The 13,181-nt window shown below is 52.1% G+C and overlaps 1 protein-coding gene across 1 annotated transcript in view; it reads right to left on the reverse strand.

The window, feature by feature from the left end:
* TBXA2R (thromboxane A2 receptor) overlaps positions 1-11,557 on the reverse strand; it is a 36,693-nt gene extending 25,136 nt beyond the window's left edge. The window contains exon 1 of the mRNA XM_014599799.3: positions 11,385-11,557. The gene's annotated coding sequence lies outside the window, so the exon portion shown is untranslated. The remainder of the gene's footprint in view (positions 1-11,384) is intronic.
* Between the last annotated feature and the right edge of the window lie 1,624 nt (positions 11,558-13,181).

Here is a 13,181-nt window from a genome sequence, read left to right on the forward strand (position 1 = left end):
CACCAGTAGCAGTTCAGCTGCAGCAGCTTCCCTGGGTGTATCCCATTTACAGGAGTTTGTAAAGAGGGCACTGCAGGGGTGGCTGATCCCCTGCTCCCAGCTTCCCCCCAAGCTGTTTGTAGGCTGGCAGGGAACACCACGGGGACTAGGCAGGAAGGAGGCACCTGCCAGCCGCTGCTCCTGTTTCCAGCGGACTGGGGGAGGCTCCAGAGCTGCTCCTTGCCCTGCTCCAGCCAGGCACATGTGGAGCCAGAACCAGCTGGCGGCAGCATCGGGAGGGTTCCCTTTCCCTGTGCATATTCCCTGTTCATATTCCTGGACTGGCACAGGGTACCAGGGGGACTAGACAGGGAGGAGGAACCTGCTGACTGCTGTTTCTGTCCCTGGCTGAGCCCAGTGGAGCTGTGGAGGCCCCTGATCCCTGCTGGGGGAGAGGGGAAAGGGTGAGGGCAGGATGTGCCACTGGGGGAGGGCAGGAGGATCCTATTTCCTGCCTGCCTGCCTGCCTGCCTTCCAGGAGTGACAGGGCTCTTGGTGCACCTGTCACTTGAAGAGGAAAGGCTAAGGGAGAAGCAGCCTGCAGGTGTGGCAGGAGCCAATTAGAAAGTCACCTGACCAAAAGGGAGTTGGGCTCGCAGCGTATAAGCCTACAACCTGAGCTGGTTGGAGAGTCTAGCTCCAAAAACCAAAGAGAGAGGAGCTCCTACTACAACAGCAGCTAAGCTGCGGTAAGCAGTATGGAGCCTGGGAACAGGGCAAGCATGAGAACAGGGGCTCGTAAGCCCATAGGAGGCAAGCCTTAGAAGAACTAGACCTGGGAATAGGGGTAGGTAAGTCTGTAGCTTGGAGAAAGACAAAGGTAGGGCGCAGTCACCCATGGGTTGAGACAAAGCAGCCTTGGGATCAGAGCCAAGGGCCTGAAGCTGGTGCCTGCTAGGGTGGGATGCAGTGCCCAGGAGTAGCTTGTGTAGGCAAAGTGCCCGGTGGGGAGAACAGGTGGGACGGCTGTGCCCGGGTGTCGTTCCAAGAAGTGAAGTGCCTGGGAGATGCAGATGAGCCTAGAAAATGCACTGGGGAGTAGCCGAAGTGAGTGTCATGTCTGGATGGGGAGGCCCAGTCATGGTGGTGAAGCCGCAGCCCAAGAGGACTGTGATGGATAATATCTGTAAGGCATGGGAGTGATGTATAGGGGAGGCTGGAACTATGTAGCTAGTCCTTAAGGCAGTGACCATGGACACCTGTAGTCATGAGAGAGCGGTCAGGCATGGGAAGCCCTAGGTCAGCCGCCCTTTCCTTCAAAATTAATAACATCAAGGTGTGGTGGGAAAGTGCCCCAAGGGAGCCAGGCTGACGAGGGCTCAGCGGACGCTAGGAGTATTACAACCAGCCCTGGGACGAGCACTTGCTGTACAGACTTTAAAAAAAAAAAGTCCCTGACAGCTGCTTTCTCAGCATTGACTGAAATGGAGGGTGCAGCTGTGCCATGCACCCCTGCTGGATCTGCCTCTGGCATCTCATCACTGGGCTCGGCTTCCTGTGATTAGACTGCTGCCAGCGCTCCATCCAGCTGGTGCAGAGCTGCCTCGGGTAGCTCTGTCCACTGCTGCGCTTGCTTCTGCAGCAGCAGTGTGGACGCTGGCGGGGGCAGGCCTGGGGTAGGAGCATCTCAGTAAGGGAGACAGGCAAGGAGACTGTTGTTCCTCGCTACCTCTCACCTCGCTTAATCACTGCTGTTCCAGCAGGTTCATCAGTCCTCTTGCATGTCTCTTGTTATGCAGTATCTTCAAAAGTGTAAGAGTAGAGATTCTCTGTTCATCCGCTCTTTGAACTCCACTTGGTCCTTCCTTTTATTCCAATATTTGGCTCTACACAGACCTGACATCCCCATTTCCAAGGGTTTCTGCTTGGCTCAAGCAGCACCAGATATTTCCCTAGCCTGGTCTCCTCGTTGCTCAGTGCTGTCAGATCTGCTCAGGCTCTGCTGTTCTGGGGTTGGGGGTCAGGAGCTGAAACACAGTCTCAGCTCTTGGGCCTTCTGGATGCACCCTTGAACTCGCTTCCTAAAGGTCACTGTCACTGGGTTGCCTACAGGAATCCTCCCTACCCCTGCTGGTGAACTTGGCTCTTGTTCCTTGGGGCTGCACTGCTGTCACTTGCTGTATTGGCTTATGTGTCTGGCTTGGCCTCCTGGGTGCCTCTGCACTCCCTGCTCCAAGAAGTAGTTGCTTGAAGTGCTTAAAAATAGTTCCCTCCCACCCCCAGCTAAATCCTGTTGCATCACATAACCTGTGTGCAGGTGGGGAGTTGAAATTTGGATTACATAAGCCTGGGAGCATGCTCCATCCTTCTTGATGAAACACAGGCTGTGAGTGGAAAGGAGTGCACAAGTCATGGGTCTAGGGCAGCATTCCCATGGGGAAGGGAGAGCTCTGGGCTCTGCCCCCTGCTTCCCATGGCTTCTATGAATATTTATTAGATTAAATGCATTTGATTCGTAGATTGTCAGGGGCTGGAAGGGATCTTGCAGATCATCAGGTCCAGCCCCCCCCACTCCAGGCAGGAAGATGACTAGGGTTGGGTGACCCCAGCAAGGTGACTGTCTAGTCTCCTCTTGAAAACCTCCAGGGTAGGTGACTGCACCATCTCTGGAGGGAGTTTATTCCACAGTCTAGACACCCTGAATGTGAAGGAGTTTTTCCTGTTTATTAAGCCTGAAGCGGCCGTCCCAGAGTTTGTCGTCCGTGAACTTGGCCAGTGAGCTTTTCACTCCCCCATCTGAATCATTGATAAAGATGTTGAAAAGCACCAGTCCAAGCACGGACCCCTGAGGGACACCACTGGCCTCTTTGCACTGAGATGACACAGATCCATTCACTGCAACTCTCTGGGTCCTTCCCTGTAGCCAGTTTCCCACCCGCTGATCTGCCGAGCAACCGAGCCCACAATCTTCCAGTTTTCCCACGAGGATATCATGGGATATTGAATCAAAACCCTTGAAGGGAAAATGCACGAAGTGGTTTGGGAGCATAGGGTAGACACCCAATGACCTGCCCAGCCTTCATGCCATGTTCTCATTCGGCTGTAACTTGCATCCTCCTGGATTAACAGTCATTCCTGCCCAAAGCAGGAGCTCCTCGGCTCCTGCTGACCTCTCCTCAAATCTTAGTTTAGACATTCCTCCAACATCTTATTTATTTGACGTGCCAGCAGTCGGGTTCCATCTTGATTAAGGTGGAGCTGCCCTTTCTGCACTGGCTCCCTCTTCTCCAAAATGGACCCAGGGGCCTCACAAGCAGGTGGGAGAGCCTCTTCTGCACGCCGTCTTCTCAGCCACACTCCAAGGCCCTCTAGTTCCCTCGGGCATGTGGAACTGGAGGCTCTCCAAAGGCCCACCATAGCCCTCAGTCTAGGCCTTCTACCTTGCAATCTGAACCGTGTGCCCATGACACTCCTACATCTCCTCACATCCCTGGTACCAGTGTCCCAACTCTTCCCGGCCCCAACTCCTATGTCTCATGCTCCCCACCAAACATTACACGTGGTCAAGAAATCTCCAAGAGGTTTTTTCAGCTGCTCCATCACCAGCTGTCTGGCTGCCCAGTCAACTGGTCCTATCACCAGGCCAAACTTCCCTGCCCCCCTGCCACTAGACTCTCCTGGCTGGGGACAGCCTCTTGCTGCCTTACATGGTGCTGTGCTGACAGCTGCACTCAAATAAAGCCCTAGCTCTTCTGCTTTGAGATGAGTGCTCTGGCTCCCAGCTGAAGAGATCCTAGCTTTGGCATCCTTTTTCCATGTTAAGCTAAACTCGTTTGAGTCCGAGCTGTTTGACTGCTGTTACTGCACTTCCAGCCGCAACTGTTAGTTCCTTCCACTAAGTGAAGCAGCAGCTTCTTTCTACACATCCAACCCTTGAATGACATGCAAGGACGGAGTGAAAGCCAGGTTGCTTGCTTACCACTGCAAACCCTCACTCAGCCCAAGCTCCCCACGCCTGCTGCCAGCGGAGCATCTGCCTGCCTCAGTCTGCCCCAGTCAAAAGGCAGACAGATTCCCTCCCACCTGCTGAGTACTGTGCCTTCCTCAAGTGCCACTTTGAAGAGCCTAACTCTTTTCTCCCTGTACCCTTTGTATTCAAGAGACAAGCCCTCATTTGTGTAAAGTTCAGGCTGCCTGGGCATGTACCTCGCATTGTTTCCTGGCATTCAGCGGTCAGAGTGGGGCTGTGTTATTCTCAGGCCCAGCTGTGACTATCCTTATCTTCCTAAATGGGAAGACAGGTTTCTTGGAGGCCTCGGTGCTTATGCAGCAGACTTGGGTCCCATGCAGGAGCGCTGTTAGGCAGTGCTAGGGTGAGACCCCACCGTGTGACCCCCAAGCATTCCTCTCCACTCCTGGGCATTTTCACCTAGTGGCATGAGGACACAGTCCAGTAGGCCTGTGCAAACAGGCAGCTATTCGATCTGGCTTCGGATGCCAGGGATCTGATCCAGACCTCCGGACAGGGTTTCTGCTTCGATTCGGGCAAAGCGGCTCCAAAGTTTCGGAGCTGCCTCAGAGATCCGGCCATAGGGTATAATGGGGAATCAATGAAATATCTATAACTTTGTTGTTTTTTGTCTGATTTGGATGAACCAGGCAGAGATGGTAGTCTCTGCTTAGAGCATGAAGTCGACCAAGTTTCAAGAAGATCGGTGCAGGGGTTCTGGAGAAACTGCACCCCAACTTCTTGAAAGCAAAACTCATGTCGGGTGTAAGTGTTACACTGCAGGGGGGTGAAAACTGCAGGGGTGGTAGCCCCTGGTGAGGCTACGAAGCTTGCCAAGTTTCAAGGAGATAAGTGCAGGGATTTGGGGGAAACTGCACCTCAAGCTGCAAACAAGCGAAACTTGTGACATGGGTGACACTGGGTGTGTCAAGGCGCTGCGGGGTGACAGCTGCAGGGATGGTGGCCCCTGCTGCAGCCACGACACCTGCCAGCTGTAGAGGAGATAGGAGCCGAATTGTACTCTATGGCCGAATTGGCTCTGAATCTTTTTTCTGAAGCAATTCGGAAGCTCCGAATCAATTTGGAAAGCCTAAAGCTTCCAGCGATTCGATTCGGATTCATAGATTCAACCTCCAAATCATGATTCAGATTCGGAGATTATCCGAAGCCTTGCACAGCCCTACAGTCTAGCTCTCAGATGGCAAGGGTGGGTAGTTGCCGTAGGAGCAGCGAGAGGATGTGGTCTCCGTCCTAACAATAAACCTGGTTCCAGTAACGTACCAGCAGGCGAGAGAAGCTCGTGACTCTAGCTCTGCCCCCTCCAACTAGTAGCTCCCTCCACCCACTATTAAGATATTAGCCTCTTCAAAGACACTGGCATATTGCTCTCCGATATACATCACAGGCAGCAGCTTATTTGATGGCCGCACACTGGTTTGGTTGAGTAACCCAACCTGAACGCTGAATTAAGCTCTCCACCTATTTCAGCTAGGTCTTTCCCTAGCCTGCAGACTGCATTAAGATGCCTTCCTCCATGCTCTCCTTGACCATGGGCTGGATTGGAACAAGCCTAGGGTGCAGTACAGGTCCAACAGCTCTTGGGCATTAAGTTGCTGCCTTTAGGGAGCCAACGTTTTTAGTGCTACTTTTAGTTTTGCTTCTGGCAAGTGGCAGTGGGTTCCCTGCATTAGCTGGGGTAAGTATCTAATGATTTAAGTCATTCTGGGCACAAACCAAGAAGTGTTTTGATCAAAAGGAGTAACTAGAAGCTGCAAGTTTAAGGAAAGGTGTTTTGGGAAGGGGCACAATATATTGGTTCCCCTTGCTCAAATATCTCCACAGTTGGGGCATTAAGCTATTCGCTCACTGCCTTAAGACAGACCATATTTCTGAGCAAACCAAGTAAGCCTGTGAGTTGTGGAGTGCTTAGGAGAGTCACATTTTAAACAGAAAGTGGTTCTCCACCTTAACTATGGTTGCTGCTATATTTAAACCAAACCAGCCTCCAATCTCAGGCAAACAGTTTTGCAGCATCTGCAGCTTTGAAACCAAATTAACCTCCAACTTGAAATTAAAAAAACCACCTGGAGGAAGCTGCTCCTACTCCATTCTCACGCCCTATAGACGCCTCCTTGTTTGTCGTCTTGCTTCTCTGGGGGGGGCTTCCTCGTAGATCAGTGTGACCAGCACCTCTCCAAATGTGGGTCTCCAGTCCACTGCTGATGTGATGTGATCAAATCTAAATCTAATCTGAGTCTGCTGTTTTCTATGTGGATTTCTATGAATTCAGTTTAAAATAATTTTACTGAACGTGTCCATTTTCTAGCGATTCCAGTTATTTAGGTGCATTTAATGCAGCAAAGTGTGGTCAAATATTGGTTTGGCACTTACATTATGGAAAGAACATCAGAGAAGATTTAAGGGTGAAGTGAACTGTTTCCAGGCTTTTTCAACAGAAAAGATTATTGTTTAACAAGCGGCTCTAAGGAGCACTGAGAGCCTCAGCATGAAGCAGGCCTTGAACTAAAGTGGAAGTGACATTATTACCAATTCTGGTAAAAATGCAAAAATAAACAGGGTGAAGAGTAAGCAGAAAACTTTTTTCTTCTTTAAAGAAATGTCCTGTGCTGATCCCTGTCTGTTAGCAACCTGGGAAACAAGCACGCTGGCTACACACTCATGCCTTCCTCATGTTGGCACATGCGTCAGGAGTTGCAGCACTGGATTTAATGGGGGTTATGTTAGCACAGCCCATGTCTAGGGCTTGGAGTATGATGATTTGTGACTTGGTAATGTACTTTCCCAGCTCTGTTTTTTCTCCTCTTTACTGGTCCCTTCTGCCCTTGTTACTTCAAAGTTTAAAATAGAAAAAGCAGAAACTAAGGGGGAGTTTCTGTAACTACTGGGAGGAATCCCTCAAGCCACCTCCCTGCCCATTGCCTCAAGCCTCAGGCACTCAGCAAATTCCGGTTTATTATTCCTGATTATCCTCCCAGCAGGGGCTCTTATGGGAATTCACTGCTTCCTGATTCCCTAGGAAGAGCCTGCAGGAAATGAGGGAATTGCCACACTCTCTTGTTGGGCTTGGAGCACAGAGTTAGGGGGCAGGCAGGGCAGGGTGGCACCTAGGCAATGACTGGCTCAGAATGGTATAAGCTTTTGTTGGGGGCAGCCTATGCCACATGATGCTAGAGGGTGCAAGTGGGAGAAGAGATGGAAATCTTCAGTGCGAGGGTTGCATGTCCTTGTCTGCACTGGGAAGGATTGACCTGTAGAGCTCTGCTAGCAGGCTCACCCAGCTTCTCAACCAGCTTCCCAAATAATCAGCTACACCAGGACAAAAAAGCCTTTATCTGCTGGGATGACTATAGCTCTGTTGGTTGGGGGCGGTGGGGGGAGAGCAGTGACATTCTCACACTCCGACATACCATAACTGATCTAGAAAACCTTGAAGCACAGACCAGGCTCAAGTCTCCCTTTCCTCTCCGTAGAGACAAAAGTGCTCAGATGCGCGCACACATCCCAGCACACACTCAGGCACACGTATGCTCCCATGCATACAGATGTATACGTATGCTCCCCCATGCACATAGCCGTTCTCATGTGTTTTCACATAGACCCTAAAACAATGGTTCTCAACATTTTTAGACTCGTGGCACCCCTCCAAGAATGCCAGCTTTCAGCTTCCACTTGTTTATCTAATTACAGAAAAATAATTGAGCAATTTTTCTGTTGCAAAGAAGTCGTAAAGACCCCGTAGGTCAGGATGTATTTTACACTATCGATCCCTATTGGAAATCTCTGGGTTTAGCTTGTGAATCACACGTACAAACTTAACAGTGCTAATATTGTTCGGCACCCTGCAGCACACATGAAGGGATCTCAGGACACCCCAGGGTGCTGTGGCACTTTGTTGAGAATCACTGCCCTCAAAAAATGGGTCCCTAATCTCAGCTATATAAACCAACTGGGAGAGGCAGTCTATGTTAGACAGACACAGGAAGGATAACGGTCTCTAAGGCCCACGGAGGCTGTGGGAGTTAGCCAAGGTCACCCGGGGAATCGGTGGCAGAGAAGCACTTTCTACTCCAGTGTCTGCAATCCCATGGGGCTGTTTTCTCCACCTGCCAGAGATGGTAAATGAATGTCTCATCAAAGAGGAACGGGAGAGCCGTGTCTGTCTCTGGACTGGCAGTAATGACAAACCATGGCACAGACATAAAGCTCCACCTCCATGGATCCAATGGCAGGAGAGCACAGGGCACCTGCAGGACCAGGAGGCATCTCACTGCCAGGCTGTGGATGCGCAGACACCTGGGTAAAGCAAGTTCTGTGTTTTCTAAGGCAAAGACAAAAAGAGACATGGTAGGTTTTGATGGCACCACTGCAGCTGGCATGAACTCCTCGCTCCATATGCTGATACCAGAACCTTAGTGTAAACTTTACCAAGTTTAGTCAACATCCTCTGGGGCCCTTCTGTGTGATCTTCCACTAGGACTTTTTCTAAATATCTTTTTTTTTTTTTACTGACAAAGGAGTAAATAGGGCGAGTGTGACCTCCTGGGGCCAGATCCTACTCTACCTGTTAGGTGCATAAATGCACTTGGGTGCCCCAGTGCAGTTCTGTTCCACCCTGCTCAAGTCTCTGAAAAACTGTTCATACAAAAAACTCCTCAAATCCTCCTCTTTGCTACTGGTTTGTGACTCAGTCTGATGAGGAAGATGCCAGGGTGTTGCAAGAAGAAGCATTAATGGATTTTCAGGACTTCAACGGAGGGGAACAGAAATGCACGTAGGCACCTAATTCCACTCATGCATGTAATGGAATAAGATCTGGCTAGTATAAAATCTCATAGACACCTCGGCACAGTGGCAGTGGGTGCCACCATGAGAACCTAGAAAGGGTGGGCAGCTAGACACACAGACAGACCAATCAATCCATAAGTAGGTGGGCTGGATGCAGAAGTTAAAGGCTATGAAACCCATGAACACCCACAACAGTTTAGATCAGTTTAGATTAACTTTTTAGACTGAGGTGCTGAGTTGTCTGTATGCTCCGAGGCATTTCTGCTGGCTACTCGGGTTCCCTGTCTTTTGAGTGCCTTACTGTCCCTTGCCAGGCGAGCACAATGGGAGCAGGAAGGCTGGAGAGAGCCCTATTGCTTGTGATGCCATGGGGGAGTGTGGGAAGATGATTTTGTTCCAGCACTGTGGGATGAGGCTTCAAGGGCAAAACAGCCTCTGGGACTCATAGACATTAGGGCTGGAAGGGACCTTGGCAGATCATCGACTCAGTTCTGCTCATCTCACTGCCATGACTGCACTGTGCAGGCTTTTGTGCAGCATGTCACCAGCTCTCTGTAAGCAGCTCCCAGGGCATTTTCTACACAAGCCCCAGGGAAATTTCTTGTGGCTCCTTCCCACCCCTGAGTGTTTAGGCCCTGCTGATCAAGCAGGCAATGGGCCATGGGCATTCAGGAGGGCCCTAGAGGATGCTCAAAGGGATGGACCCTCACTGAGGAGTGCTAGCTCCTGACCCACACACTACACCGCATTGCCAAGCAACACAGAAGGAGCCCAGGTCCTTCCTTTGCCCAGGTAGACATGATGCGAGTGCTGCCTGGCTGTGTCAGAGGCCATGAGCTGCAAACCTGCTCCAGCGAGGGCTCTGGCTGCATCAGCCCGGCGTGGCACATCCAGAGGCATTGCACGACAGCAGGAGCTGCCTGCTCTGGAGGGAGAGAGGTGTGACACCTGGAAGAAGACAGCCCGGTTTGGGGAAGGAGAGTTTGATCGGGGAGGGACGTGAGCCACAGGGCTCAGGCTGCTTGGCCCCATCAGGAGCTGACTCTATCTGCCTTTTCAGCCTCTCACCCCTGAGCTTGTACCAAGCCACAGTGCTGCCTACCTGCCTTCCCCTCCTCTTGTGCAAGGCCCCATTGGGGTCAGCTGAGCTGGCCGGGGGGGCACTGTGCATGACACAGTGAAGCACTCACTTCAGTTTCTGACTCAGCCGAAGCAGCCAGAGGCAAGCACGTGCAGTCCTGACTGCGCGAAATGCTGCTTATCCTGGGATGTGCTAACCCAGGAGCACGCAGCCTGCCGTTAGCCACGTTACAACTGTTACACAGCTCTGAGCTATGTGCTGCAGACATAGTGGCCCCTGTGAGCCACCAACTGAAGCGCTCTCCCACTCTGCGGACATTTTCTGCAGAAAACATCCTCTCCGGGAACCACCTGGGGGCCCATGACAATAGCATCTTGCTTACTTCAAAGCCTGGTACCTCACCCACTTCAAAGCCTCTGCTCTTTCGCGGTATCTGTTGGCACTAGCAACCCCTCCTGTTATGTTTCCGGCTGTTGTGACTGACATCAGCACGCTTATGAAAGCTTCAGTCTCTAACAACTGGCAGCTCTTTATAAACAGGCTTAGCTGGAGTGGTGGCCAGGGCAGTATAAATGTACTGGGGAAGGGAGCAGCAAAAATGACGGAGCTGGTGGGGCGGAGGGAGGAGGAAAGGCTACGGGGGGTGTAGGACAGTGAATGGGATCATGCGCACAGCCTGCCAGCCTCTCAAAGGGGAGAGTATGGAGGAAAGACGGGGGTTGGTGTGAATTCAGGGCTGTGTGCTGACACTAAGCAAAGGGGCAGTTAGCCTCGATGGAAGTAAGACGCTTCCTGAAGCTGTCATTGCTGGATCCGGAGGGGTGGAAGGTGCAGCCAGCTGGCGCTTTCCTACTGAAGATGGCCTAAGCACAAGGTCTTCACAACCCTTGTCCCTCTGAGTCTATGGGAAAAGGGCCAGAGGCAAACGCAGCCGACCTGTGCCGAACTTTGAAATTGGGTCTAGGTACAAACAGCGCTCAGCTCTGTCTACAGCTCTCCTATCGGCTGAAGGGCATTGATCACTCGAGCTCATGCGAGCTAGTCTGAACATTGCCTGCATGAACACATGCTCACACCCATGCACACACACGCTTAGGATTTGGGAGCAGATGGGCTGGTCACAAGCCAAAAAACCATGACCCCAAACCCAAGCATTTTAAGCGATTTCATCCCAGCCTCTACCAGCCCCTCCCTGCCCATTTCTAGAAACTAAGCCCATGGAAGCTGAATTTGTATTTAATTTTTAAATCCACTTATCAACTCTTCCATAAAAGGGAAAAGTGGAAGGGATTTGCAGCTGGCGGGCATGGGATTCCAGGCCAGGGGCGTGTGCACTTGGACACTGGGCCCCAGGCTCTGATCTCCAGCAGACTTTGTTTCCAGGTATTTTGTCTTCACACGCATCTGCCTCCAGCTTCTTGTCCGGGGAAGTTAACAAGCAGGGGCTGAGACTCGCGCTCAAAGTTTCACTTTGCATTCCGCCCTGCCCAAGGTGCATTTTTCACCTACCTCTGGTGGTGCCTGTTCCCACGCGGATCCCCAGAGATGCAGGAAAGAAGGGCTGAGCTGAGCTCCTGCTTGACCCGCTGCTGCCTGGAGAACCTCTCTCCCAGCTGGTGGAAGCACATCTGTGTGTGTTGGGGTGGGGGGGCGTGGAGGAGATGACTGTGCAGAGGGGAGGAGAGACAGATGGAGAGAGGCTGCCGCTCTTTAATACTGTCTTGGCTCCTTCCCCTGAGAGTCAGCAACAGCGAGACAGGGTCAGGGTTCAGTAGTGGCACAGAGGATGGGTTGGTGAGAACTGGCTCCTCGGGAAACGGAGCGATGGCCCATGTGAGGAGCTGCCTGGGAAAGGCCTGCGAGCACAGCAATGTGCCCTGGGGAAAAGGACCTTGCCCCTTGGTCGGAGCCCGGCAGGTGGGCAGTGAGGGGCAATAATGCGGCAGGACCATAACAAGCCATGTGCGATAACACAGAGCAGCTCTCCCGGCACATTGCAGAGGGGCTTGATGTAGTCACGGAAGCGGGGACCGCACATCCCTCCTCCTCAGGCTGGTTGATGAAGCTGATCGCACACCCTGCCCGCAGGAATCCCACACTTAGGAGACAGCATCTCCCTGAGCCTCCCACCGCCATCCTAATGACCAGATGGGGAAACCGAGGTGCAGCGTAGTTGTACCGATTCCTGCCACCCTAGAGTAAGGATTTCTCATGGGATTCAAAGCTGCAGGACTGGGCCCTATATGATTTGCCTGAGGTCAGTGGCAATGGTGGTACCAGAATACAGGAGTTCTGCCTCTTGCTGCCTTGCACGGACCATTAGGTAATGCTGCCAGGCCAGAAACAAATGCGTGAAGTCAATGGAAGTACAGCTAGTGGTGCGGACAGGGTAAGGAGCAGGCTGCCAACACGGGGGAAGCAGCTCCCGTGCTGAGTGTAGCGAGGGAACGGCTCTTTTGCCCGATTCCCCCGCTGGGCCGAGCCACTGCGGAGCGTGGCAGAATCGGGGGATTCCTAACTGCTGGGAAACCGGCCGCTCCTTGGGGAGCAGCACTCCCAGACCGGGAATTTCTGTTCTCCGATCTGTCTGGCTGCGGCAACCTTCCCGCACGCTTGTACCACAGGAAGCATCACTCCGGCAGGAAGTGAGTGAGGGGATGGGGACGTTTCCTAGCCGAGTTCCCTTAACAGGTATTGCTCTTGGCTGAGTGAGCCCTAGTGCTGGGTTGTCCTAGTGTCCTGACTGCTTAAGCACATTAAAGCAGCTGTACAAAGCACTGGCTAAAGCAGAGATGACTCTCTTCGGTTCAGATTAACCTCACTGGTTCACACCTGGCTGCTGGGAGGGATAAAGACAGCAGCGTGGTTGGAGCAGGGGGTCAGAGAGTCACGGCTGCTGAGCCCGATGTCAAACAGCATGGTCTGCGGAAAGTCAGTCTCTGTGCCTGGGGACAGGATTTCCTGGCTTATAATCAACTTTGCACATACACAGAGCCCACAATGTACTTGCCCGATACACAGATGCACATACATGCACTAGCTGGAGGCAACCTTCTGCCCTCTCTTGCTATATGTGCTGCACTTCTGTTACTATCCAAGGATCTCAAAGATTTTAATGCGTCGACGTGAACCAAGTCTTACAAAAACTCCCTGGGAGAAAAGTGTTGCTCTTTCCCCTTCCACAGAGGGGAAAACAGGGTCACAGGGACTTGTCTCAAGTCACATGGGAGCTGGGAGAAAACACAGATCATCCAATTCCTACCATGAGCTTTAGCCTCCCACCACACCCAAATCTAATCTAATGTA

This window comes from Alligator mississippiensis, chromosome 16 (genome assembly GCF_030867095.1).
Source record: "Alligator mississippiensis isolate rAllMis1 chromosome 16, rAllMis1, whole genome shotgun sequence".
Lineage (NCBI taxonomy): Eukaryota > Metazoa > Chordata > Crocodylia > Alligatoridae > Alligator > Alligator mississippiensis.